The sequence below is a fragment of the Eubalaena glacialis genome, chromosome 15 (assembly GCF_028564815.1).
Source record: "Eubalaena glacialis isolate mEubGla1 chromosome 15, mEubGla1.1.hap2.+ XY, whole genome shotgun sequence".
Classification (NCBI taxonomy): Eukaryota; Metazoa; Chordata; class Mammalia; order Artiodactyla; family Balaenidae; genus Eubalaena; species Eubalaena glacialis.
This window is the reverse complement of record NC_083730.1, coordinates 61454398-61480668: the sequence shown is the minus strand read 5'-3', so window position 1 is coordinate 61480668 and position 26271 is coordinate 61454398.

Genomic DNA, 26271 nt, shown 5'->3' with positions numbered 1-26271 from the left:
TGTGGCTCTCTGGTTCCTAGTTTCTGTCCAAGACTCTTCCAATCTAGTCAAGGAGATGGGACAAGACACTCAGAGAAACGGAGAACCTTCTAGGTCACCTGCGTCAGCCGACCAACATGCGTGGCAGGGTCATTGAGCTGACGGTGCTTGTGGTTGTTGATCAGCGGCTTGGAAGGCCGGCTAGAGTTTTAGTCAAATAGAATCCCAACTCTTTTTCTAAAATTTGTTTCCATTATGGTTTTCATTACAGGATACTGAATATAGTTCCCTGTGCTATGCAGTAGGACCTTGTTGTTTATCCATCCTATATATAATAGTTTGCATCTGCTAACCCCAAACTCCCAAACCATCCCTCCTGCACCCCTCCTCCCCCTTGGCAACCACAAGTCTGTCGTCTATGTCTGTGAGTCTGTTTCTGTTTCATAGATAAGTTCATTTGTGTCTTATTTGAGATCCCACATATAAGTGATATCATATGGTATTTGTCTTTCTCTTTCTGACTCACTTCACTTAGTATGATAATATCTGGGTCCCTCCGTGTAGCTGCAAATGGCATTATTTCATTCCTTTTTATGGCTGAGTAATATTCATATATATATTTATGTACACCACATTTTCTTTATCCTTTCATCTGTCAACGGACATTTAGGCTGTTTCCATGTCTTGGGTATTATAAATAGTGCTGCTACGAACATAGGGGTGCATGTATCCTTTCGAATTATAGTTTTGTCCAGATATATGCTCAGAAGTGGGATTTCTGGATCATATGGCAACTCTATAGAATCCCAACTCTTTAAGTGACAGGATAAATTTATTCTCTTCACCTTTTAGACTTTTAGAATAGCTGGACAAGTTTTATTTCTACTTTTCTTGAAGGTTTCTTTTTTTTCTTTAAAAGGAAAATTTTATTTTTAGTATACCAGAATCACATGCAAATATTGCCATCTATTAAGAACAACAGCAACAAAATATGGGTGAGGTGGCAACATAAGCAAATATGTCCACTTGGTAGAAATCATAGGATTATAATGTAATTTGTAATAATAAATTCTACACCAAAAACATGTCTTTATTTTTTCGACTCATTGTAATAGACTCTTACTTTGTCTTCAAATTTGCAGAACCAAAATTTAAACACAATTATATTTATAGTATCATTGGATAACAAAATACGCAGAAAAAAATTAATGGAAGATATTTAAGACCTCTACACTGAAAACTACGAAATACGACTGACAGAAATAAAGACCTAAATGAAGATCTATACATACTATGTTCAATGAATGGAAGTATTAAAGGTCTTATTCTCCCTGAACAGATTTATCGATTTAATGCCATCCCATTCAAAATCACAATGGAAATTTTTATAGCACTGACATACAGATTCTTAAATTTATATGAAAATGCAATGAACCTAGAAGAGCAAAAAAGATGAGCAATTTTGGAGAACTAACAGCCCCTGATTGCAAGACTTATACAAAGCTACAGTAATCGAGGAGAGTTTGATGTTGATGTCAGGATAAACAAATAGATCAATGAAACTGAAGTTCAGATAATGACCTACCCATTCAGTGTGGAAAATAAAGTCATGTTTAATGTGTTGAGACAACTGGTAAACAAATGGATCTTCATTCCTACTCATATCACACACAAAAAGTAATGTGAAGTAGCTCATAGACAGGAACATAAAATCTAAAACTTTAAAGCCTCTAGAACAGTGGTTGGCCAACTTTCTTGTTTTTTTTATATTGATAAACAATTTATTCAACTCATTGTAAATTAGTTGGTTTTTTTTAATTGGGGTATAGTTATTTTACAATGTTGTGTTAGTTTCTACTGTACAGCGAAGTGAAGTAGAGTTCCCTGTGCTATACAGCAGGTTCTCATTTGTTATCTATTTTATACATACTAGTGTATATACGTCAATCCCAATCTCCCAGTTCATCCCACCCCCCACCTCCCAGCCCCTGCTTTACCCCCTTGGTGTTCATACGTTTGTTCTCTATGTCTGTGTCTCTATTTCTGCCTTGCAAACAGGTTCCTCTGCACCATTTTTCTACATTCCATATATATGTGTTAATACACGATATTTGTTTTTCTCTTTCTGATTTACTTCACTCTGTATGACAGTCTTTAGGTCCATCCACATCTCTACAAATGACCCAATTTCGTTCCTTTTTAATGGCTGAGTAATATTCCATTGTATATATGTACCACATCTTCTTTATCCATTCATCTGTCGATGGGCATTTAAGTTGCTTCCATGACCTGGCTATTGCAAACAGTGCTGCAATGAACATTGGGGTGCATGTGTCTTTTTGAATTATGGTTTTCTCTGGGTATATGCCCAGTAGTGGGATTGCTGGGTCGTATGGTAATTCTATTTTTAGTTTTTTAAGGAAACTCCATACTGTTTTCCATAGTGGCTGTACCAATTTACATTCCCACCAACAGTGCAAGAGGGTTCTCTTTTCTCCACACCCTCTCCAGCATTTGTTGTTTGTAGACTTTTTTGATGATGGCCATTCTGACCGGTGTGAGGTGATGCCTCATTGTTGTTTTGATTTGCATTTCTCTAATGATTAATGATGTTGAGCATCTTTTCGTGTGCCTCTTGGCCATCTGTATGTCTTCTTTGGAGAAACATCTTTTTTGGTTTTTCTTTCTGTCTTACCCTTTTGTTGTCCCAAGTATTATCAGGGCCAAGTCAAGAGAGCAGGGCAGACTCTGCACTCATTCTGGTCTTGGCCAAACTGGGGTGCCTGGCTGTCACAGCTGCAGGGAGAAGTGTGTGTCTTTGCAAAGTGGTCACATGGAGGCATGCTCCTACTTGTTCTCCTTACCTCCCAGTATCTTTGTGACCAACCAATAAGATCATCTGTGTGATAGCACTTAAGAAAAGCAAATACGAAGCATTATCAATCAATGTCTCTCACTCAGATACCAAACACATCCCCCAAATGAAAGGACAATAGCCTTGTAGATTTGGTCTGCATGGGTCAGCACGGTCCTTGCTCAGAAATGCCGCGACCAGATGGACGAGGTGGTCTCCATTCAGACTGTTATTCTGACCAACAATGCTACCAGATCCTTCCACTTTTCAGTATTTACAAGGAAAGAACTTATTCAAGAAATTGTGAATGGGAAATAATAACAAAGCATTTATTGAACCCTCTGCATTTACAAGGAAAGAACTTATTCAAGAAATTGTGAATGGGAAATAATAACAAAGCATTTATTGAACCCTCTGCAATTTATAAAATTTTACATTTATAAACTCATAATATAATGCAGATTTAAGACAAATTAAAACTAGAAAAAAGAATAAATAGTGGGAGATAGAGCAAAGAGAAAGAATCTATTTGTGACAAGGACTGTTCAAGATAATTTAGTTTCAGGGACTAAATTCTTTTCCTGCAGATCAAGAACCCCTAGGAAGACAGAATTGATGGAGCCATCTCAATCCATCCCACGTGAGTACTAACACCCTGAGATAGTGAACAGCTTTTAAAGAGATGAATCTTCATTCCAGGGATGAATATTAAATTTCACCTTTCATAAAAGACTTGAGTCAGATTTACTGTGTGAAAAGTGATTCTCAGTTACCTTCGTCCACAGGAAAGAGGGCACTGTCTGCTTGCTTCTAATTTGGATTGTCTGGTTCATACCAGCAAAAAAGGCAGTCATTTCCTCCTAATAGTCACCTCAGCTGTCCCTTGTACCTTAAAGGTACTGGAAGGATATTTAATTCTGGATCAGGAACAAGAGGTTTCTGAAGCTATCAAGATTTGTCCAAACCCAAGTTTGGTCATCAAGAAATATAGCGAATATAATCTCTGAGCTTCTTGAAACTTGTCCAGCTGGTAAACACGGTGGCATAAGACTTACTCATCAGAGAAAATGACTTTATAAAGGAATGTACCTTTTGGACTGTGCTCCCCTCAGACCTCTGAAGAAGTATGAGTTTGCTCAGGAAAGTAGACACCACTCTAGTAGATCAAGCAGGAAAGGATTGAATAGAGGAAATCAGGTGCTTATAAAACCACTGGAAGCCTGAAGGAGGGGGAATCAGGCACCACCATAACTTTCAGATTTGCTGTTAGAGACCAAAGAGGTGCTGTCGCCCCAAGTCAGGAAGCTACAGAGAGTTGCTGTGGGTCCCCTAGATGAACCTCTGCAGGCTGATGCAAATGTCAGGGCTGAAGTTGCTGATAACTCATCTGCTGGAAGCACAACCATGGCTTCCAGAGGAAGAAAACATCATCCTCCCGCTTTCCAAATATCAACTGAGCTCATCTCATTGATGGAATGTTAAATGTATGCCAAGCGCTCCTGGCCAGTGAGGAGGGGAAATGCAGTTTCCAAATTTCTGGCCTGTGAACCATGAGAAACAACAGCAGGAGATGTATCGCCAACAGATAATTCCCAGCCCAACATCTATCTTCAGTACTTCTAGTGTGGTACCCTTCCTTCACCAACCACGTGCCTTCCTAGCTTTCAGCCTCTGTACAGTGTTGACTGGTGCTTGTCCATTGATCCTTATTGTCCTTGATAAATGCATTTTCTGGATGAAAAGCAATGACCAGGTGGTCTTCAAAATAATTCTCCATTCAATTCTATTTTCTCTCCTTTGGACCCAAACCTCCACAACACCTTCCACTTCTGCTTTGCTTGATTTTTTAAAAAATGCATAAGTCAACATTCTAACAAAGAATGGGAATGTCAGTATATGTCAAATGGATTAGATCTGATAACAAGACGTTACCGTCATAATGAAAGCTGTTGAAAGTGTAGTCGCTCTGTCTAGTTTCAAAGTGCATTAATTCAATCCAACACATCCATTTGCATTTAACAAAAGACCCACGATGACATTGTGACATACTTTTCTTGCTCTTATATCTGATTTTTGTGAAGAGTAAGACCAGGTTAAGGAAACAGGAGTATGTAATGATGGGAGGGAGGTGAAAAGATGGGAGTGAGGAAATTTCATTTGAATCTTCAAGCAAAAGAGAGGAAATAAGTTATGTTACGTTTAGTGAAATTGTATGTCACATTGGAGCAATAAGAGGAAATGGGTCCTGTTCGCCGTCTAAGTTGAGCCCATGGGGGTGGGAATGAAGTTCCATGCATGACTGGGCAATGTCTCTACACCTTGCCCCAGAGGCAGGGGCCCTGACTGCGCATCACTGTTGTGCCCTGGCCCCGACCTGCCAGTGGGGGGCGCTAGAGGGAGACGGCAAGGAGGGAGGACGAAGCCGGGACTTGATCCTCCCACGGCTCCCCAGTCCTCTGAGCATCCCTGCTGGCTGCGCTTGGCGGCAATTCCTGTCCACAGCAGCGGCCGACTCCAGTTTGCAGTTTTTCTGACACTCACAGAACCGCTCTCATCATACAGGCTCAGAGACCCGCACCAGCTGAGCGGAGCCTTCGCAGAGCTGAGACCCAGCAAGACTAGCCAGAGCTTCCAGAAATGATACCCACCCCCATCCCCACCCCCAGGGGACAGCCACTCCTCCCATCACCACCGCCCGCTGGAGGATACCTTGCTCTTGTTTTGTCTATTTGGTTGCCTAATTAACAATTTATGCAGAGTTTGCAGTTCTTTAGATTAAATTCTCTCCCTTAAAACAGCTGATGTGGTTTTTGTCTCCTGATTGGACCCTGACTAATACATGGGCAAACAGCACTTTGGGAATACAGGAGGCCTTGTGTTTGCTGAATGAATGATTGCAGGAATGAGTGAATGAACCAGTGCCCGGTAGCTGACCAAAGGCATGCCCATGCTCCATCACTGGGAATGAGCACAGGTGCCTCCCGGGAGGCCAGCTGGGTACCCCTGGGAATTGCCCCCATCACACTCCTTGCTTGGCATAGACGCCCTCCCAGCTTTCTGGGGAAGCCTTTTCCCGGCTCCAGGCTCCCTTGCCTCAGACAGGGGAGAAGACAGGCTCCACACCCAGGGCAAACATGCCCCGTCAAGACGGCGTCTGCACGAGGCCACTTGGAACTGTCAGGAAGGACACCCAGCTCTGCAGGAAAATACAGCACTTAACGTCTCTGCCAGACCTGCCCTGACCACTAACCCCCATCTCGGGCAAATCTCAAACCTCATACCCTGCTCTAGGAAAGAAGATAGCCAGGGGAGAAGCCGGGTTGACTATTACCCAATTGAAGTAACACAGTAGGAAGCAAATGAACCCGATTAAAGAAAATGGAGTACATTTCTGGCTTGGCAGAGAAAAAAAAATGCATAAATTTTTATATGCACCTGAAATTTTCCGTGGTTACTGCCGCACTTAGGAGCTGGGATCCTAAGACGAGAGCGCCATCTGCTGTCCATGTTCAGAACCTACAAGTAGTGCGTATTTCAAAGCAGACGGCCAGATGTGGACATTCTATGTTAACGTTGCACGAAGCCATACATGCATGATGCCTACATCACGTAGTTCCCACGAGAGGCTTGGCCCAGCTCAGAGCAGGTAAATGTACCACACGTCCATAGTGATTCCAAGGGATGCATGTTCTCCAGCATCTGGGTCTTTAAAGAGGCGCATCGCCCGAAGATTGGAAGTATGCCACACTTTACGGCAACACTCTTTGGCAGATGCAACTGAAAGTGAACAGTTACTGTATCGAAATAAATAGTTATGTCTGTGGATTAGACAGAAAAAGAAGATTGCAGGAGCCTGTTCCATGGAACAGGTCAACCGCAGGATGTTAGAACTAGGAAGGATTTTCGAATATTTTTTGCAAGAACCGTAGCAAGCCTCAAGGGTAGGTGATGTGATTGACAACTTATAGATGCCATTGTAGGGTCCTGGAGAGGATGGTGCCTATGGAAGAGCTTTGAAAGTCTATAATGGTGATTATGATGATGATAATGATAAATATTTTTTGTTTGCTCACTCCTTGGATGAGGGAAAAAAAGACCACCTTTTTTTTTTGCTTCTTAACACATTTTATTTACTTATTCATTTATTTATTTTCCCTTTTTATTTTATTTTTTTATATCTTTATTGGAGTATAATTCCTTTACAATGCTGTGTTAGTTTCTGCTGTACAACAAAGTGAATCAGGGACTTCCCTGGTGGCACAGTGGTTAAGAATCCACCTGCCAGTGCAGGGAACATGGGATCCCTGGTCCGGGGAGATTCCACATGACGCAGAGCAACTAAGCCCGTGTGCCACAACTACTGAGCCCATGTGCCACAACTACTGAAGCCCTCACGCCTAAAGCCCGTGCTCCGCAACAAGAGAAGCCACCGCAAGGAGAAGCCCGCGCACCGCAACGAAGAGTAGCCCCCGCTTGCTGCAGCTAGAGAAAGCGCACGCGCGGCAACAAAGACCCAATGCAGCCAAAAATAAATAAATAAATTTTAAAAACAAAGCAAAACAAAACAAAGTGAATCAGCTATATGTATACATATATGCCCATATCCCCTCCCTCTTGAGCCTCCCTCCCATCCTCCCTATCCCACCTCTCTAGGTCGTCACAAAGCATCGAACTGATGTCCCTATGCTATGCAGCAGCTTCCCGCTAGCCATCCATTTTACTTTTGGTAGTGTATATACAAGACCACCGTTCTTAATCAGTTTCTGAAAATCCTAAAAAAGAGACATAGCTCTTTTAGAAAAAATTCAAGGTGAGTATTAAAATGCAAATACCACAGAAAACAAGAAAACACAGACTCACATGTGTTTCTCCAAACAGCAAAGGGTTTTAAGTTAAGTTCTTTCCTGAAATAAGTTTTGGAGAGATGTGAGGGCAGGGGTTATCTAGCATGGGTGAGCTAGAAATTAAAAAAAAAAAAAAGGTTGACAACGGCGATCACATCAAGGGGGCAGAAGGAAGCACAAAAGACTAGGGTGGTATCAGACCAAGGACACGTGATCAGGACAGGTGATCTCAGACCGGCTAAGTTGGGAGGGGGACAAGCCTCATCCTTTTCCTGCCAGCTCAGCCTCTCTGCCTGGCAGCCCGGGAAAGTGAAGAGGGGCCGTGGGAGCCACAGCCCTGCTTACAAAGCCAAAGACATGTATAACCTCTGATAACTTAACACTATGGTCTCCAATGTAAGAGCGTCTTTTTCTGTCAAGTTTTATCTTTCAACTTTTCACTGCTTTGTTTTTACTTCGTGTGGGACTTATTTCACAACTGGTGGGGAAATGTGATTTATCCCCTGTCCTACCGCCAATAAGAGTCCCCATTCTGGTCCCCGTGTATTCATGCCATCTCTCTCTGCAGTGGACCAAATAATCCATCATGATTCACTGGCATACGGGCAGAATCAGGTGGTCATCACAGCAGACACCACAAGACCCCAAGGTGCTCTGAACCATCCATGGTTGGGTTACATTCAGTGAGATTCTAGTATCAAGTCTATTTTCCCATGACCCAATTTCCTAACATCGCATATCAGCCTTGCTAAATGTGACATTTGGTGATTCCCTGTTAACCAGAATATCAGCTGACCAGAATTTCTCTCCTAAGCGTGTTCACACATCGTTTGCAATAGGAGCCTAGAAAGTCAAATTAATTTCTGATATGACATTTTCATTTCATGCCGATATGACATTTTCATTTCAGTGATAATTTGAAGGCTTTCTGGGCCAGAGAAATGTTCCTTAAGGTAAATCTCAAAAAATTATTAAAGCATGTCAGTCGTAATAGATATTTTTATGATATTGATAACATTGACTAAGAAAACTCTTAGCTGTAGTTCCTCAGACTGTGCTTAGCCGTCTGGGGGAAGAAGAGTGAATAAGATGGGGTCTTACCTTCTCTGCATTCTTGGTCCAAACCTGCTTCTTTCTGCAACTGCTTTCCCCCATATTACCATCTACACCGTTAGCCTGGATTAATTTTCCTCTATAGCAGTTAACACTCTCTGAAATCATATATAGCGGTTATAAAGCAAACTAACGTATTGGACACCCATGAACACACCCCCGTCATGCATTTCCTTCCTCGTTGGTTTCCTGTCTCTTCCCAGAAGAAGGTAAGGTCCATGAGGGGAGAGACTTTCTTATTCTCTTCTAAAACCTCAGTCAGTGACTAGAAGCACATAGGAGGTCTTCAATAATTATATGTTGATCCAGGAATGATGGCTGAAAAAAATCTATGTCAATATTTGGGAGTTTTTTTATACTGGCTTCTTTTTTTCCATTTTAGGTTAAACCTGGTTGTTTCTCGTTGAGGCAAAATGATTGTTGAAAGGTATGAGGTGCCTTTAATTGCTATGCATGATACGTTTCTAAAAATGAAACATTTTCTAAGCCCTATATATCTTCCCAACTCATTCATCTCCTACCAAATGATGTGTCTCGTATGATGAAACACATCCCTGACAAAGAGATGAGGTGCTGGGAGCAGAGGTGGGCTGGGCAGGTCTGCTAACCCCGCCCCTTGGAAAGACGTCATGCCCATCAGCCCCTAAAGTTGACCAAAGGTTTGGTCTGGGGATGTCCTACACATCTGTCTACACATCTGGTCCCACCTTCTTATTTTGTGCTTGTTGCTGTTACATTGTTTTCTCTAAATATGAAAGCAACATATGTTCATATAGAAACCAACACATTCTGGCCCATTTCTCCTTGGTCTTTTTTCTAACATCTACCCACATGCATGCATGTGCATGTATTAAAATTTGAATCGCACTGTATATGTAAAGTTCTGCATATTTTCCCTCGTCCTTAAAAATTGACTGTTTTTCATGGCTCTTTGCTAAGGTTTGTGTTTTAAGTTTTCTGTTAGTGCACGAGGTTCTTCCTGCTCATACCTTTCCCAAAGATTTGGAAGTCATCCTATTTGAAATCGAACAAGAGCTTTCTTTGAAGCTTTAAAAATATGACTTCACATGTATTTCCCAGAGTGACTGACAGGTGGCCGGAGCAAAGACCCGTCCGTGTCACATGCAGCCAGTCTGGTCCTCGGTGAGTTTGCAGTCATGCTGTAGAAGGCTTAGCCAGTGAAGGGGGCCTCTGGGACACAGGAACAATACAACTGCTCTTGTCTCCCTTAGAGGTAGTACTGTTTGATCATCGAATGAAAATAATCCAGAAATGGATACTGACTACTTAACATATAAATTAATAGGGTGCCATGAGTCGATTTATCTAAGCAGTTTGGTCTTGAATTAACAACTCTATTTATTGTGAGCCTGGGAATTCTGAATAAAAGCTCTTCTTTCTCTTTTTTTTCTTTCTTTTTTTTTTCTTTTATGCTGCTCATCAGAAAGCCAAAAATTGACAAAGCCTCAGCTGACCCCAGTTTTGTGAACAAGCAAACCAACCACCGTGCTGGGGAAGGTCTATTGTCTGTCCCTCTGTTCACAGCAGATACCAAATTACAAGGTGGGAGATAAGAGGAGGTACTTTTACCAGCATCCTCCACCCGAGAAGGGAGCTTGCAGGAGGCCTGTGCAAATTCTGTCCACAAGGGAGAGAGAGAGAGTAATTTTCTACGTGTCCTTAAATCCATGGTTTGTTAATTGGAGGAAAGCATGCCGGGTTCCCTGAAAGGACCAGGAAAGAAGGACCTCCCTCCCCTGACTCAAGGGGGTCCCATGATTTAGTGAGCAGCTTTCCAAAACGTTCAGCCACTCAGCCATCTCATCAGGGGGTGCTTGGATTAACAAATGCGAGCATTCGAACATTACTGGAGGGATTATTACATCGTGTTAAATATTTCATTTATCTGACATCACCCTACTGACTCACGGCTATCATTTACTAAATCAGCCTCCAGGTAAAACGATTTGATCGTTTTTCACAGTGGGACTCAACTTTCAACGCCCTCTTGTGCCGCACCTGCAAACCTGTGTCTTCCTTTCTGCTTCCCTTTCCAATTCCCCGCAGGTGCACGTGCACGTGGGGGATCCCGGCTACGTGAGCAGAGCAGATGTACCGGTTGAGGTGTCAAGGGGAGGTGGTGCATCAAAAACTGGTGTGGACGGACATCTGGTCAGTCTCGTGGACAGAATCAGGACTCGGGCAGAAGGCTTGGAAATAAGGGGCCACCCCCGGGTCCAGATGCCTGAGCAGACACTGAGCGGACAACTCGGATGCTTGGAGCTGTTGGAACGTCCCAGTCAGCGCATTCCAGTGGAAAGCAGCCCAGGTCCCTCCAGGTCCTTGGAACAGTCAGCGAGGGACTTCTACACCTCTAGGGTAGGCTAAGGTCTGCGGCCCCTGTCCGGCAGGAAGAAGTTTCAGAAGCAGAGACCTTCGGCCCCTTACCCCTTAAGAATAAGGGTGTAGTGTCTCAGGGGGGAATGAGACCGGCTGGGACCTGGGACCCTTTGCTGCCGTGCTTGCACCTGGACACACCTCTCCTCAAGCAACAAAATACAAGGAAACTCTATGGGACTAAAAATAACTGGAATGCATGCACAGTTGGGGCAAATTCTGGACAAAAGATACAAAGAGACCAAAAAACCCAACTGCCAGTGTTGAAGAGCTCGCAGCAGAAACAGGGTACTGGGCATGCCCCCTGCGCACAGCACCACCTAAGGGGTGGGCAGACCGCCTGAGCCCCCCTCCGGCCCCACCCCTGGACACACCCCCTACCCTCACCCCCTATAAGGAACCAAGCAAGGGAACCTGTTGTTTGTTCTTGCTCCCCCCCTGCTGCGGCAGGGGCCCCAATAAAGCCTGGCCTGAAAAAAAAAAAAAAAGTCATCCAAAGGTTAGTCCCACTGAGAGCTTCCTGGTAGGACATCAATGTACCTTTTGCCTCTGTTTTCCAAGATCGATTCCTTCTATACAAAGGTACATTATCCACTCATTCAATGACAATTTGCAGAACAAGTGCTACGTGCTAGTATTTACCATAGCCAAGATATGAAAGCAACCTAAGTATCCACCGACAGATGAATGGATAAGGAAGATGTGGTGTATATACACAAAGGAATACTACTCGGCCATTAAAAAGCATGGAGTAATGCCATTTGCAGCAACATGGATGGACCTAGAGATGATCATACTAAGTGAAGTAAGTCAGAGAAAGACAAATATCATATGATATCACTTATATGTGGAATCTAAAAAAATGATACAAATGAACTTATTTACAAAAGAGAAACAGACTCACAGACTTTGAAAACAAACTTATATTACCAAAGGGGAAATGAGGGGGGGGAGGGATAAATTAGGAGTTTGGGATTAACAGATACACACTACTATATATAAAATAGATAATCAATAAGGACCCACTGTAGAGCACAGTGAACTCCACTCAATATTCTGTAGTTACCTGAATGGGAAAAGAATCTGAAAAAGAATGGATATGTATATGTATAAAAATCACTTTGCTGTACACCTGAAACTAACACAACATTGTAAATCAACTATACTCCAATATAAAATAGAAAATTAAAAAAACTGACAAGTAAGCCAAATCCAGCTGCCACCTGCTTTTTTTTTTAAATAAAGTTTTACTGGAACATAAAAAAATTACTATGTGCTAGCTATTTTAGGAGCAATGATGATCAAAGTATGACTCCAGAACACATGGACCTACACAGTCAGGTGAAATCACTGCTGGTTACCTGTGCCAGGTAGAGAGATCACCTTCAATCCTGCCAGCACCCCAGCAACGATAGGGATTATCATCACCATGTTATAGAGGAGACGGTAAGTACCTCTTGTGAGTTCACGCAGCCAAGGAGCTGCTGACTTAGCACCTAGACTCTGATCTTCGTGACACCAGAGCCTGTGCTTTTTGTAATAGAAAGGGGTCCGACTCACCCTAAATAAAGCTCAATGTGTTATCCTTCGTCTGGCTCTGAGTCAAACGGTAGCGTACACCAGCTAGGACTTATAAACGAGTCAAAAAATGACCCTCCACCTTCTGTGCTCCTGGGATCTAACGAGAGGTACTTGTGTTTCCTTGGCCTTGCTGACACCTGTGGCCTTGGGTTCCTTGGCCTTGCTGACACCTGTGGCCTTGGGTTCTTTCGTTGGAATCCTCTCCCATGTTCTGCACCCCTCACACCTCCCTGCACCAGGAAATTGGGTCCATGTTCACTCAGGGAGGCTCCCTTCCAGGCTTTAATGGACAGGAAAACCTGGTTACAGACCAAAGTATTTCAGCTCAACTGGAGATCTTTGTCATTTTTCAGAGACTTTAGCATCTTGGATAAAAAGCCCCTATCTACCCAGGGAGTCCAGATGGTCACATTCAAGATGCCTGGGGTGTGAGGTGGGTGCACCTCTTTCCCTGTCTCAGAGACAGGCCCTGGAGGTCTGAGCCAACGTGAAACTTCTGTAATTATAATCAGATTATTATATCGAAGCATTTTTATTTGTAAAATACAAAAGACACTTTCAATCCTGGCCCTCGTTCCACCATATCCCCCTTTCTGTTCCTCGGAGCTCAAACACAGCCTACAGCAGTATTTAAATGATGGCAAGGTCATTTCTGCCTCAGTCCTTTACAGCTGGACACTTTACACCCCTGACAGAGTGGCACTGTTTCTTCAGTTACTACTCCCCTGTGGTTTTCTAAGTGGATTCTTTTGATTAGATGCACCAGGCTAGATTACACTGAGGAATGTAGTGTATCTTACAAGCCAGTTAACCGATCTGCTGCGACCTCAGAATAGAAAGGGAGAGAAATAAAGCTATCCTGTGACTTACATCTCAAAAAAGAATGATCATCTTCCAGTTAAATAAATCTATTTGAAACAATGCATTTTCAACTATTTAAAAATAGAATAACCTATCGAAGCTGAATAAAAGTAGATATAACAAAATATGAATAGCAGCTACTTCTGGATGGTGGGATTAGTGGTGATATTAACCTCCTTATCAATACTTTTCCATTTCATTTAGTGTCTGCTGTGAGCATATAATGTTGTTATAATCAGAACAAAGGCAATAAACATTTTGTTCAATCTTAATTTCTGAAATGTTACCCAAAACACTCACATTAAAACTGTATGTTATACACGCATAAAGTTACTTGAATGCTAGAGATGTAAACTGACATTTTCATAAAGTCTGAATTCCAGGCTTTTGTCTCTAGCACATGGCCACACCCAATTGATTCCATATAAAACAGGTACAAATTCTGGGTATTGTATTTTTTTTTTAATTTATTTATATTATTTATTTATTTTTGGCTGTGTTGGGTCTTTGTTGCTGCCCGTGGGCTTTCTCTAGTTGTGGCGCGTGGGGGCTACTCTTCGTTGGTGTGCGGGCTTCTCATTGCAGTGGTTTCTCTTGTTGTGCAGCAGGGGCTCTAGGCGCACGGGCTTCAGGAGTTGTGGCACGTGGGCTCAGTAGTTGTGGCTCGCGGGCTTATTTGCTCCGAGGTGTATGGGATCTTCCCGGACCAAGGCTCGAACCCATGTCCCCTGTATTGGCAGGCGGATTCTTAACCACTGCGCCACCACGGAAGTCCTGGGTGTCGTATTTTAAAAAATGTTTTCGATGCTGCAGAGACCTGGAAAGTGGGGATTTAGAGAAAGACAGGAATTACCGAAGCACGTATTTTCCAAACTAAAGTATTTGCCAAACCTAGATGAACCTGAGCTTACATGTCCATGGCTTTTTAGGGCATAAGGAGAAGGAGACAAAGCCAGGGGTCTGTCCAAGGTGAGAAGTCTCCCCCTGCCCCACAAAAGAACGCAACTTCAACCAGATTGCCAACCCTCAAGATAAAGGTGAACTGGAAATAAACCCACATTCCTCTCCCCAGGAGATAGCTAGAGAAATGTCCAATTTTAAAGATTTGAGCTGGGTACAGAAAGAAAATTTCCACCTAGTATTTGTAAAGACAAGCCAGGCCTCAAGCAGGTGAGTCTTTTATGGGTAGTCCAAAACTTAAATCCTATACATTAGCTGAAAGCCATCCCTGGTAGCTAAGGCACCCAGGAACCAACAGAAGCAAATGCAGATCCTCTCTGAAAGAATCTCCTTCCCACCTTTAACCTATTTTTCAAAGGATGCTTTCAGTTCCTTCAGATAAAGCTTCATGGTTAAAAATCGTGAAATTTACAGGGAAGCAAGGCCCATGAGCAAGAGGCAGAAACAAAATTCAGCAGAACTGGAATAAGATATTAGATGTTGGATTATCAGACAACAGACATTAGAACAAGTACATTTGATAGGTTCAATGACATGGAAAGAAAAGGGATCAAAAATAGTAATGAGGAAGAGATTAGAAAGAAAGACCTAGGAGATTGGATTAAGAGCCATGTAGAATGTCTAGAAGTGAAAAATATAACCATTGAAATTTAAAATTCAGTGAATGCTATTTAACTGACCAAGACTCAGATGAAGAGAAATTAACGAACTAAAAGATAGACCTGAAGAGATTTTTTAGAATTCAGTCCAGAGAGAAAAAGTGATGAAAGGAGGTTAAGACCCATGATCGAGAGAGAAAAATATAACGGACACTACGACATGGTCTCTGTGGCAACCGATGGCATGTCAGGAATGGTTTCAGGCAGAAGTGGGCTATGCCAGGTAATTCACACATCACTGGACGGCGTCCACGAGGCCACAAATCTCCTGTCACCCACAGAAGGCACAAAAGGTTCTGGTCGCTCAATCAGATGACATCTTTGGACAAGTGTCCCTCACGGGCACATACCTACGACTATGCTTGGGCGCTGCTGGGACACCAGAGCCAGAGGCTGTGGACACGGGTGTTTCCTTGTACAGTACAGGGATTAGCCTTGTTGAAAGACATGATAAATATAGTGCAGGACAGGCGGCTCTACAACGTGGCTTTTGAAATCAGAGGCACAGCAAGAGCCTAAGAGGCAAGTGACACTAATCCCCTTCAGCCACTTAACAAGGACGGCCTGGACCACGTCTCACTTGCAGCTCGTGGGGGATAGATGATCCCATGACCGTGTCTTGGGAAGTGGGGAGAGGGCTCCCACAGAGCCCTGGGATCAGAGAAGCCAGTGGCTGACCCTGTTCCTCCACAAATAATGTTTCGTCCAGCAGAGGGAGATAGCTTCAGAGGACTCTGCATGGAAACCAGAGCCAGAAATGGAACTAGGAGCCACTGCAGTGGGCAGGAAATGAAGCTCTACCATATGGAGACTTCAGGACACATGAGGAATGCCTGGGCCTTGGGCTTGAGAGGACTCTGCTGGTGAGACAGTCAGGGCAGAATCAGTACCTGAGAGGTGGGCATGGCCTGGGAGGATCCTGCAAGGGACCAGCCCGGGGTGCCTGGCAGAGCTGTTGATCTCTTTGTTGTTTGTCTCTCCCAGTGAGAGGCTAAACACTGAGTAGCGTGCCTGGACTCCCATCTCTTGCAAGGATATCCCGGGGCATGGAAGTTCCCGTGGGATGAGACTAAACTTTGCCAGACATTAAATTTTTTTTTCTTCTGACTTAGAATACATTGTGCAAAAAGCATGCTCTGCGTCAGCAGCCAAAGCAACTCATCTGGGACATGCAAGCCTCATCCATCACGTTCGGCATTTTGATCCACTGTTCCATCTGAGGCTTGAAATGACAGAGCTGCCACCATATGTGAAATCTGCCTTCGCTCTGTTTACTGTTTCATTTCATCCTTGATTTCCTGTCGCTTTTCGAGGTATTGAACGCATTATTGAAGGGCTGAGTTGACGTCTACAATACTCTTTCAACTGTCTTCGATTTTCTCGGCCAAATATTTTAACACAGTTACTGCAAATGAAACCAGGGTGTAAAAATGTTTGCATTCGTTTATTGGAAAAAAATAATCAGTAAAATCTTACTACAATGTCTTGTGGAACTTACTACAATGTTTGAGTCAGAAATGATAGACTTTCTAGGCGGACACATTGGCATTTGAAGCCCTGAACGATGAAGTTGCTCTGGAGCCCGGGATGCAGGGGGCTTAGCACTGGCCAGCTTTGACTGTGGTTTGGAAGCGTGTCACAGACGGCGTTCCACCTGGAAGACCACGGCTGCCAGCCTCAGCCCAGAGTCAGACAGAGGATGCTTGTGGGAAGAGAGAGGATGGGCCACCGGGGTAGGGACAGAGCCCTTTCTGCCAGCACGCAACCCACATGAGAATTTCTTCCCCGGAAAACACCAGGGAAGTCTGAGAACAGGATGCCCACAGGAGCCAAGGATGCTCTGGAGCCTGGGGTGGGAGGCCCACATCAGAGGCACCTTGACTCCCCAGGGCTGCGAGTTGGGGCATCAACCACTAGGAACTCAAAGATCATCTTTGGGAGAAATGTGACGGTGTGGGAGGGTGGTGATATGCACTCCGTGCAGCTAAAGTGCAAAGTCTGTCCTTGGAGGACGTGACCGCAGGCCATCACAGCTCAAAATGAACAGCTTTCTTAGAGGAGCTGGTTGTGGTTCAGGAGGGTCCACTATAACCGTGACAGCAGGGACAGTGCCGGCGAGCAGGGAGGTGAGGGGGAGGCTTTCCCAGAAGCAGACGAGACTGCCCCCAAGGCTCCTGGCAGGTGGCCGGAGGCACGAGGATGGGCAGAGGTCTGCCCGCCTGGCCAGCGCCCTCGGACCCATTTACCTGCTCAGCACCTGTGCCGGAAGCTTGGAGATCCAGCCCCCTCTGGTTTCACTTTCACGGCCCACCCCTCCTTTCTCTTATTGGTTCCAGCTTGGACTCACACTGACTTCTGATCAACCCCACAACAGTCCCTGCCTGGGTGGCACCCCCTGTTCGTGAGGGTCCTGACTCTTGACGTTTCCCTAAGGAAGCAGGGATGCGCCCAGCATCCCCGGGAGGTGGGGAGGAGGCATCCACTCGCTCCAGGCTGGCTGCTCCATGACTTGGACACAGTGTTCGCCCCACTTTCCTTATTTATGGAAAATACCTAATTCACAGAGTTGTTGTAGAGATTAATTAGGAGATATAAATCACTATAGTGTTACCCAGGGGGGATCAGTTCCTAGACGAGGACTCACCAATACCAATATTGGGGAATTTGGTAGTAATGCCAGGAACTACCGTGGACAAGCTTGAGTATTAATCTCTTTCTTAAATACATGTTCAAATGCACAAACAGAATTTAATCATCAGTAAACTACATAGCTCTCTTTACTTCAGCTGAGTTAAGCTGAGTTAAGAAATCTTTTGTGTGCTATTAAGGGGAGATATCTAAACAGAAAGGAAGGTGGTCCCCTGTGCCCTCCCTGGGCAGGTCAGGGAAACGTACCCAAGAGACGACACAGAACAGTGGAATCAGACAGACCTGGGGTCGATGCCCTGCTCCTTCCATTGCTAGACTGACAAGTAATTTAAGCTCTCCAAGTCTCAGTTTTCCAACCTGTAAAGTGGGAAGATGATATCCATGTAATGGAGATCTTATAAGAATTAAATAAATCTGACTCAGAGTAAGTACTCAAGGAATGTTATCTATACTTTTTACGAGATCACATTAAATCATTATTATTTATTCCACATACTACCAACTAAGAAACATATGTAACTAAACTGCAGCAACTAGGTAATGTCGTCCACCAGACAAACAGTGAATGAGATGATACTGTGCGCGGTGGCCATTCGGTCCCCAAGGTCATCATTTATTCATTTAACTCATGACTGAGTGATTAATTATGCACCGTTAATGTTAGCGTTAACCTAAATAAGTGATGACCACTCTCATCTGTTTATTCTTTGCTTCTCAAGTACGATATTTTTAAATGAATGTAACTTTGTTATGTACCAAAAAGCACTTTTTCATGATGGATACACATACGTCATTTTATTTCATCTGGTTGATAAAACAAATTTCAACTAAGGCACGATTTTCATATTAATGATTTTGAATAATTAGATATGAATGCATTCTGTACAATGCATTAAGTGCTTAATGCGGCCCAGAAAGAAAGTTACATGTGGGTCAATGCAGCCGTGAAATAAGGAAAATACGCTGCGTGCTGTCATAGGGGTGGGAGATAGATCCTTACTAGTTGTACGTGTGTATATGTGTGACGACATGCATTTAATTGTATGTGCACACAGTTACACACACATGTATATAATTTCAACTGTGGCAGGCGCTAGGAAGGAAAAGTGAAAGGCCAGGGAAAGCTTCTCTGAGAAAGTGCTTTTGATCTGAAACCTGGAGGGCAAGCAGGTGTTAGCCGTCAAGGTCATTCCAAGGAGAGGGGAGAGTGTGCTTGAAAGTCCTAAGACAGGACAGTGTTCAGAATCTTCAGGAACTAACGAGGGCCAGGATGGGTGCACATTCATAAGAGAATGAACAGTGGAGCTGGAGTTTGCGGAGCCTGGTAGATCGTGTTAAGGCTTTTGGATTTTATTGCAAGTACATTTCGATAGGACATTAAGCAGGGGTCTGCCAGGGTCCAGTTTGCATTTTTAAAAGTCCCTCTTGGTGCCTGTGTGAAGGATGGATGAAAAAGGGACCAACGGAATGAATATGGAGGCCAGAATGAGGCCCAGTGGTGGCTTGAATAGGACAATAGGAGGAGGTGGAAAGAGGATTTTGGAGGTGGAATCTCAGGATTGGGTGAGAGATTAGATGAAGGATTAAGAGGGGGAGAAGGCTAGAATGCATCTCAGTTTTCTGGGTGGGTGGAGGTTCCATTTATTGAGATGGAGAACAGGGAGAAGACATATCAAGAAATCGATGGACTGGACCATTTGCACATGGGTGGGCCCCCTGTTGCTGAAGAGTGTTTGAGCATAAATGGTTTTTTTAAAGATACATATGGGGGAAGAAATTTAGAGGAGATGAATTTTAAGGTTCATTTCTTCTAATTCTAGAGTTTGCAAGTATTGGTTGGATGGCAGCCTGGTAGTATTAAGAGAAAAAACATAAATGCTTGGCCTATGGAATTGGGTACAAGGTACAGTTTTCTATTACCTTCAATACCAAAATAACTGACATGTCTCTGAATTATACAATATTGTTATATTATATGAAAATTTGAGTTTTATAGATTTGAAATAATGTGGTGACATTAATAACAATGCCTCATTTCTTGCACAAAATTCAAAATAATGTCAATCCTCTAAGTTAAAAAACATTAAGAATTTTCCATCAACAGATGAATGGATAAAGAAGATATGATATGTATACACACACACGCATACACAGACACAAAATGGAATATTAGCCATAAAAAAGAATGAAATAATGCATTTTGCAGCAACGTGGATGGACCTAGAGATTATACTAAGTGAAGTAAGTCAGACAAAGACAGATATTATACTATATCACTTATCTGTGTAATCTAAACGATAATACAAGTGAACTTATTTACAAAACAGAAACAGACTCACAGACATAGAAAACAAACTTATGGTTACCAAAAGGCAAAGGTGGGGGGAGGGATGAACAGATACACACTACTATATATAAAATAGATAAACAACAATGATTTACTGTATAACACCAGGAACTATATTCAATATCCAGTAATAACATATGATGGAAAAGAATCTGAAAAGAATTCACTTTGCTGTACCCCTGAAACTAACACAATATTGTAAATCAACTAGAGTTCGATAAAAGAAAAGTCAGGAATTTTAATTTCAAAGGTGATTAATCCTGTGAATTTTGAATTGTGTGTCTGTTACTTTCCTATGGCTGTGTCATTTTAGTGGGTAAACTGAAATACTGATCATTCTTTTCTCGAATGAATGATGAACTATGACAGTTTTGAATTAGGTGATGTATAGAGGAAAACATCCTCACTTAGAGTGAGATTCTGTAATTCTTCCTATGTAGCAGAATTATGGAATTTAGCTTAGATATGAGCTTGCCCAGCCCCCATGGATGTAGCTTTATAGAATGTGATACAGCCAGTAGAATTAGTGAATCATCTTTTCTTCCAAATATTACACATATTTTCTCAAACGTATTATTTTAAGTTCCTTCTTCTCTTCCCCTTTGTCTCTCATCTTCCCAAAGTATAGATTTCAAGTAAGTTATTAGCAGGTATGTAGACAGTCTTCAAACTGCAGTGGTACATGGGTAGAAAGCAAGTATCAAATCGGAAATTATTCCTTACATTTTTGTTCCCCCAAGGAGGAGGAACAGCAAGATGGCAAAAGGGCTGTCATCATCAAAACGTATGTGGAGAAAATAATTTCCCAGTGAGAAGCTAAAATTCTGTGGGCTATCTGGTTTGAGCTGGGAGTGGTTTGAGCTGGGGGCATACAATATGTTCAAAAAGACTTCTGTTTGCAAGATGCAAAGGACAATGAGGTTATTGGACCAATACGTGGGTAAAATAAGAGCACATACATGCCAGTAGGACTTTTTCTTTGTTTTTCAAAACTGTTCAGCATTTTGTTTTATTTTCTTTCAAATACCTGTGCAAAAAAAAAGGTGGTGGGGGGGAACAATGGATCACATCCTGCATTGATCCCAGAAAGGGCATCCTTTCTCTCTGTGACTTATGTAAAACCGGATCAGAATGTATGGGGCAGTTTCTCTGTTTTACATGTAAGAGTCATCATCCAAAGTACCATAGTTTCTCCTTGTACCTGACTTCATGGTGTTTCCATGCCTGTGGAGAGAATATGAAACGAGGCCAAAATAAAAGATCATATTTATTTAGAGTTCCAAAAGAAAGCTCTTTGGTTCTGCTTAAATAGGAGGGGCATTGGTAATTCCGATCAAGAAAAGCAGCAGAATACACACGACACCAGAGAGTAACAGAGAAGCCTTCTGGGCCCCTTGTCTGTGGACCCACCCAGATGCCATGGGGTGAAGCAGGTATGTGCAGTACACAGGTAAAAGAAAATGCAGGGCCAGCTCATCAATTATATTTGTCACATTGTGCACTCTAAAATGTTTTTATTAGAATGATAGATTGGAGTAAAAATTTCATTTCCAAAGTTTGGAGAGGAAATCTAATGCAAGTGTTGAGTTTGCTCCCCCTCACCCTTGTTTTAAACAATCTTAATCATGTTCCTTAAGATCTAAACAAATTAAAACACACAGAGAAGGAAAAAGGGTGAAGGAAGACAAATTGAGGCTTTTCCAACTGTGTTTCGGTGAATCTTGAGCAATACCAATATATTTGTCTACTTGATGACTGACTAAAATCACCTGCCAAGTAGGACAGTGTGGATGGTAATTTAGCAGAAGGAAGGCAAATGGGGCACCAGTGTCCACTCAGAACTTGCCTTTCTGTGCTCTAATTTCTATGTGTCTAGAGAAAGCCTCTCTTCCTGTTAACCAATAATTTCAAGGGTTTTCACAAATACAGCTCCGAGATCTAGATATAGTAACATCCTATTTATCCAGCACCTGGAAAAAACAAGCATCACCAAACATGGAATTTTCCAGCTTACTGAGCATAGCACTTTGAGTACCAAAACTTAAGGAAAAAGAATCACCAATTTTCATTGAAGCCCTTCACAATAGATACATTTTTTCCTGACTTCTTCCTGTGTGTTTTGCTGGTGATTCCTACATTTATATCTCCAGTGGACACTTCTCCCTGAACTCTATTTTCTTTATCTAAGTACCTACTCAGCAGACCCATTTGAAAATCTATTAATCATCTCAAAATTGGCATGCTGATCCCTCTTAAACCCTTCCTCTCTCAGTAAATGACAATTCTACTCTTCCAGTTGCTAAAGTCAAACCCATTGAGGTTATTCTGTACCTCTCTCTCTCTCTCTCTCTCCTCATATCCAATTCATGAGCAATTTCTGCTACTGCTATTATCAGAGTATCTCCACAGTAAGATCACCTCCACCACTTCTGCCCTGGTTCAAGCCACCATCACCTGTCACTTGAAATACTGCAACAGATTCCTATCTAGTCTCCATGCTTTATTCTTGCCCCTACAGTCTATTCTCAACAGTAGTCAAAGTAACGCCTCTAAAATGTAAGTTAGTATGTGTTTCTTCTCTACTTAAAACCTCCAATGGCATCCCACCTCACTCAGAGCGAAATCCAAAGTCCTTCCAACAGCCCAAAGCTGTCCATGAGCCATCCTGACACCAAAGTGACCTCAGTGCCCTCCCCTGCACCCACCTCAGTCCATGGACATGCCAAACACACTCTATCTTTCCATATGCTTTCTCTTCTGTTTGGAATATTTTCTCCTACAATACCTACGTGACTATGTCCCTCACTTTCTACAGGTCTCTCTGTTCCAACAGTATGCTGTTGGCAACTTTCCCAACCACCTTATAACAAATACCTTTCCCGCCATATTCCCTCTCACTGCTTTATTTTTCTTCCATACATTTATCATTATATAACATAGTATGGGTGGATGGATGGATGAATTCATTCATTCATTCATTATTCTTATGGCTTAAAGCTCTTACCTATGAATAAATGAGTAAAATGTATGATGTTAACTCTGGGATTTAGCTATATCCTGAATAACTGAGATGGACCTATAAATGACTTCCGAATAGAGTAGAATTATTCCACCTGGGGGGAAATTGTGATATGCCTAATAGATTCTCAAAAGTTTGTGTGAGGAAAAAGAATGTCCAAAATGATGTGGCAGCTCCCACCGGGCTGCTTGGAGTGAGTGGGAGTGGAGGAGGGAATGGTACCCCAGGTTGTCTTCTCTGGGACTCGTGACATCCATCCCTTGTGGCAAATCCAGCATGCCCCCAAATTTGGGGTGCTCTGCAGCTGGCTTTCTTAGACAGCTCCCAGAATCAAAACCAGACAGGCAGACACCAAAGGTGTCTGGATATTGTGCTCAGGATTTCCCTATAAAAAGAAGAAACTATACGGCAGGTGAGTTATCTCCCAGGAGGGCAGACCCCACATGTGGCCGGCATGGAGGAGGAATGTGAGGACCTCCCGCTTCCCTTTTCTTGCTTTTTTTCCCAGCAAGTATTCTTTTTTTTTTTAGAGTATAATTGCTTTACAATGTTGTGTTAGTTTCTGCTGTACAATGAAGTGAATCAGCTATAGGTATATATATATATCCCCTCTCTCTTGGACTTCCCTCGCCCCACCATCCCACTCATCTAGGTCATCATAGAGCACAGAGCTGAGCTCCCTGTGCAATACAGCAGGTTCCCACTAGCTTTCTATTTTACACATGGTAGTGTACTTGTCAAACCTAATCTCTCAATTCATCCCACCCTCCCCTTCCCCTGCTGTGTCCACCCATCCATTCTCTATGTCTGCGTCTCTATTCTTGCCCTGCAAATAGGTTCATCTGGACCATTTTTCTAGATTCCACATATATGTGTGAATATATGATATTTGTTTTTTTCTTTCTGACTTACTTCACTCTGTATGACAGACTCTAGGTCCATCCACATCTCTACAAATGACCCAATTTCATTCCTTTTTATGGCTGAGTAATATTCCATTGTATATATGTACCACATCTTCTTTATCCATTCTCTTGCTTTCTTAATAAAGTCTACTTTTTAGCTCATGCTTTTTGGAGTCCACAAGAGCACCCTCAGGTTCAACAATTTGCTAGAAGGACTCATAAAATTCAGAAAATCTCTCATATTCATGATTATGGTTTATTACAGCAAAAGGACACAAGTTAAAATCAGCAAAGATAAAAGGAGTGCATCCAGGCAGAGTCCAGGAGAGATCAGGCACAGCTTCCCATTGTCCTCTCCTAATGGAGTAATTTGATGATCATTGCTTAATTCTCCCAGCAATGATATGTGATGTGTATGGAGTATTGCCAACCAGGGAGGCTCACCTGAGCCTTGGTGTCTAGGGTTTTTGTTGGGAGTGTGTCTTGGAGGCATGGAGCTCCCCGTGGCTGACCTTAGTACCTCGGTTCCCAGCCTCTCCAGAAGTTACACAGCTGTTGTGTTGCCCAAGACCTCACCATAAATCACACTGTGAGCCCAGACTGTCTGGTGTGACCCATGGTCCCCAGTAAACAAAGATGTCCTTATCAGACAGGGTATCCCAAAAGCTTAGAGGTTATTTCCCAGGAGTTGGTCAAAGGCCAGACCTTTCTTTGAAATGTACAGAGTTTCAACACCCAAGAACTGCTGAGTCAGACCTTTACTGCACACATGCCACGTGGTTTTGTCAAGTGCATCCTTGGCCTTTGCACAATAGATGATGACCATGAAGGACCCAACTTCAGTGGCAGAAAAAAAGGAACCTGTTCATTCTGATCAGAAAGGATTACATTCCCTCTTCAGCCACAGAAGCAAGCCAGCTAAAATGACAGTAGTGGATGGATCCGTGAGACCCTGGCAAGTTCATGTACAAACTAAGTGGGTCGACTCAGTTATTCTATAACTAACACATTACATGGTTAGTTGAACAATTAAAATTTTCTGTAACAAACATATACATTTCTGAGAGATTAAACAGATTTCTTGATTATTTACCATAGACATTTAATCATGATAAAAAGAAAGTATAAAACACAAAGTAGACATTTATCCTTCTTGCTAGATTCTTAGTTTACACTACTCCTGTGATTTCCAGAGTGAAAATATTCCTGAACCTTCACTCATAAACCTTGGCTGAGGAGGATAATACCAGAACCATCCTTTGAATTTTCAAAGTACTTATGGCAACAAAATTATTCAGGACTTCTTATCCAACACAATTGTAATTTGCCCTTCTAGAAGGAAGGGTAGTCAAAAACCAAATTATAGTCATTAATTTCTAATTTCCACACTGTAAATATCACCCATTTGTGGCTTTGATTAAACCAGTAGAGGCAGAGAGAGGAGCAATTTTATTAAGAATCAAAGAAACCAAAGGAAGAGTTGTTTTGCAGCTTTCTGCGTGCCCACCTGCAGGAGTTGCTTTGGAAAATTTATAGCAAAATTCAAGTTTGACTCACATATGTATGTGGACTGAGACGTAGAGAAGGCATGACTCACAAGAGTTCAACTCAAGCTTTGGAACACATTATGCTTTCTCTTTTATAAAAGATTTCAGCTCTGCATACCCAAATGATATTATTTCATCAAATCCAATTCGTTCTTTTTTTTAATGGGAAACAGATAATTAGGAATTCCTTCTCTTCCAGAAACGTAAGAGGCGCTTCAAATCTTTCAATCAACAAAGCCAAAGAGAAATATTCCCTCTGAGCCTCCAATCCAATAAAAAGTTAGAGATGGAATCCAGACAATCTAGAGGTCTGCAAACTCCTAGACTCACCCTGAATAAAGGCTTAGCTCTTTTCATATTTTTGAAAGTCAACCAAAATTAAATTATACTTTTTTATGGTACTGCAAGGAGGTAGTGATCTTGACCCATTTCATCAATGTTTTTGGCTTTTCTTGAGTCATCACAACAATCTTTATCTCAGGTAGCTATTTACTGAGGCATTAGACAAGGGGAAGACAAAGAAAAAAAAATACAGTCTGAATTTCAAAGCTAAAAA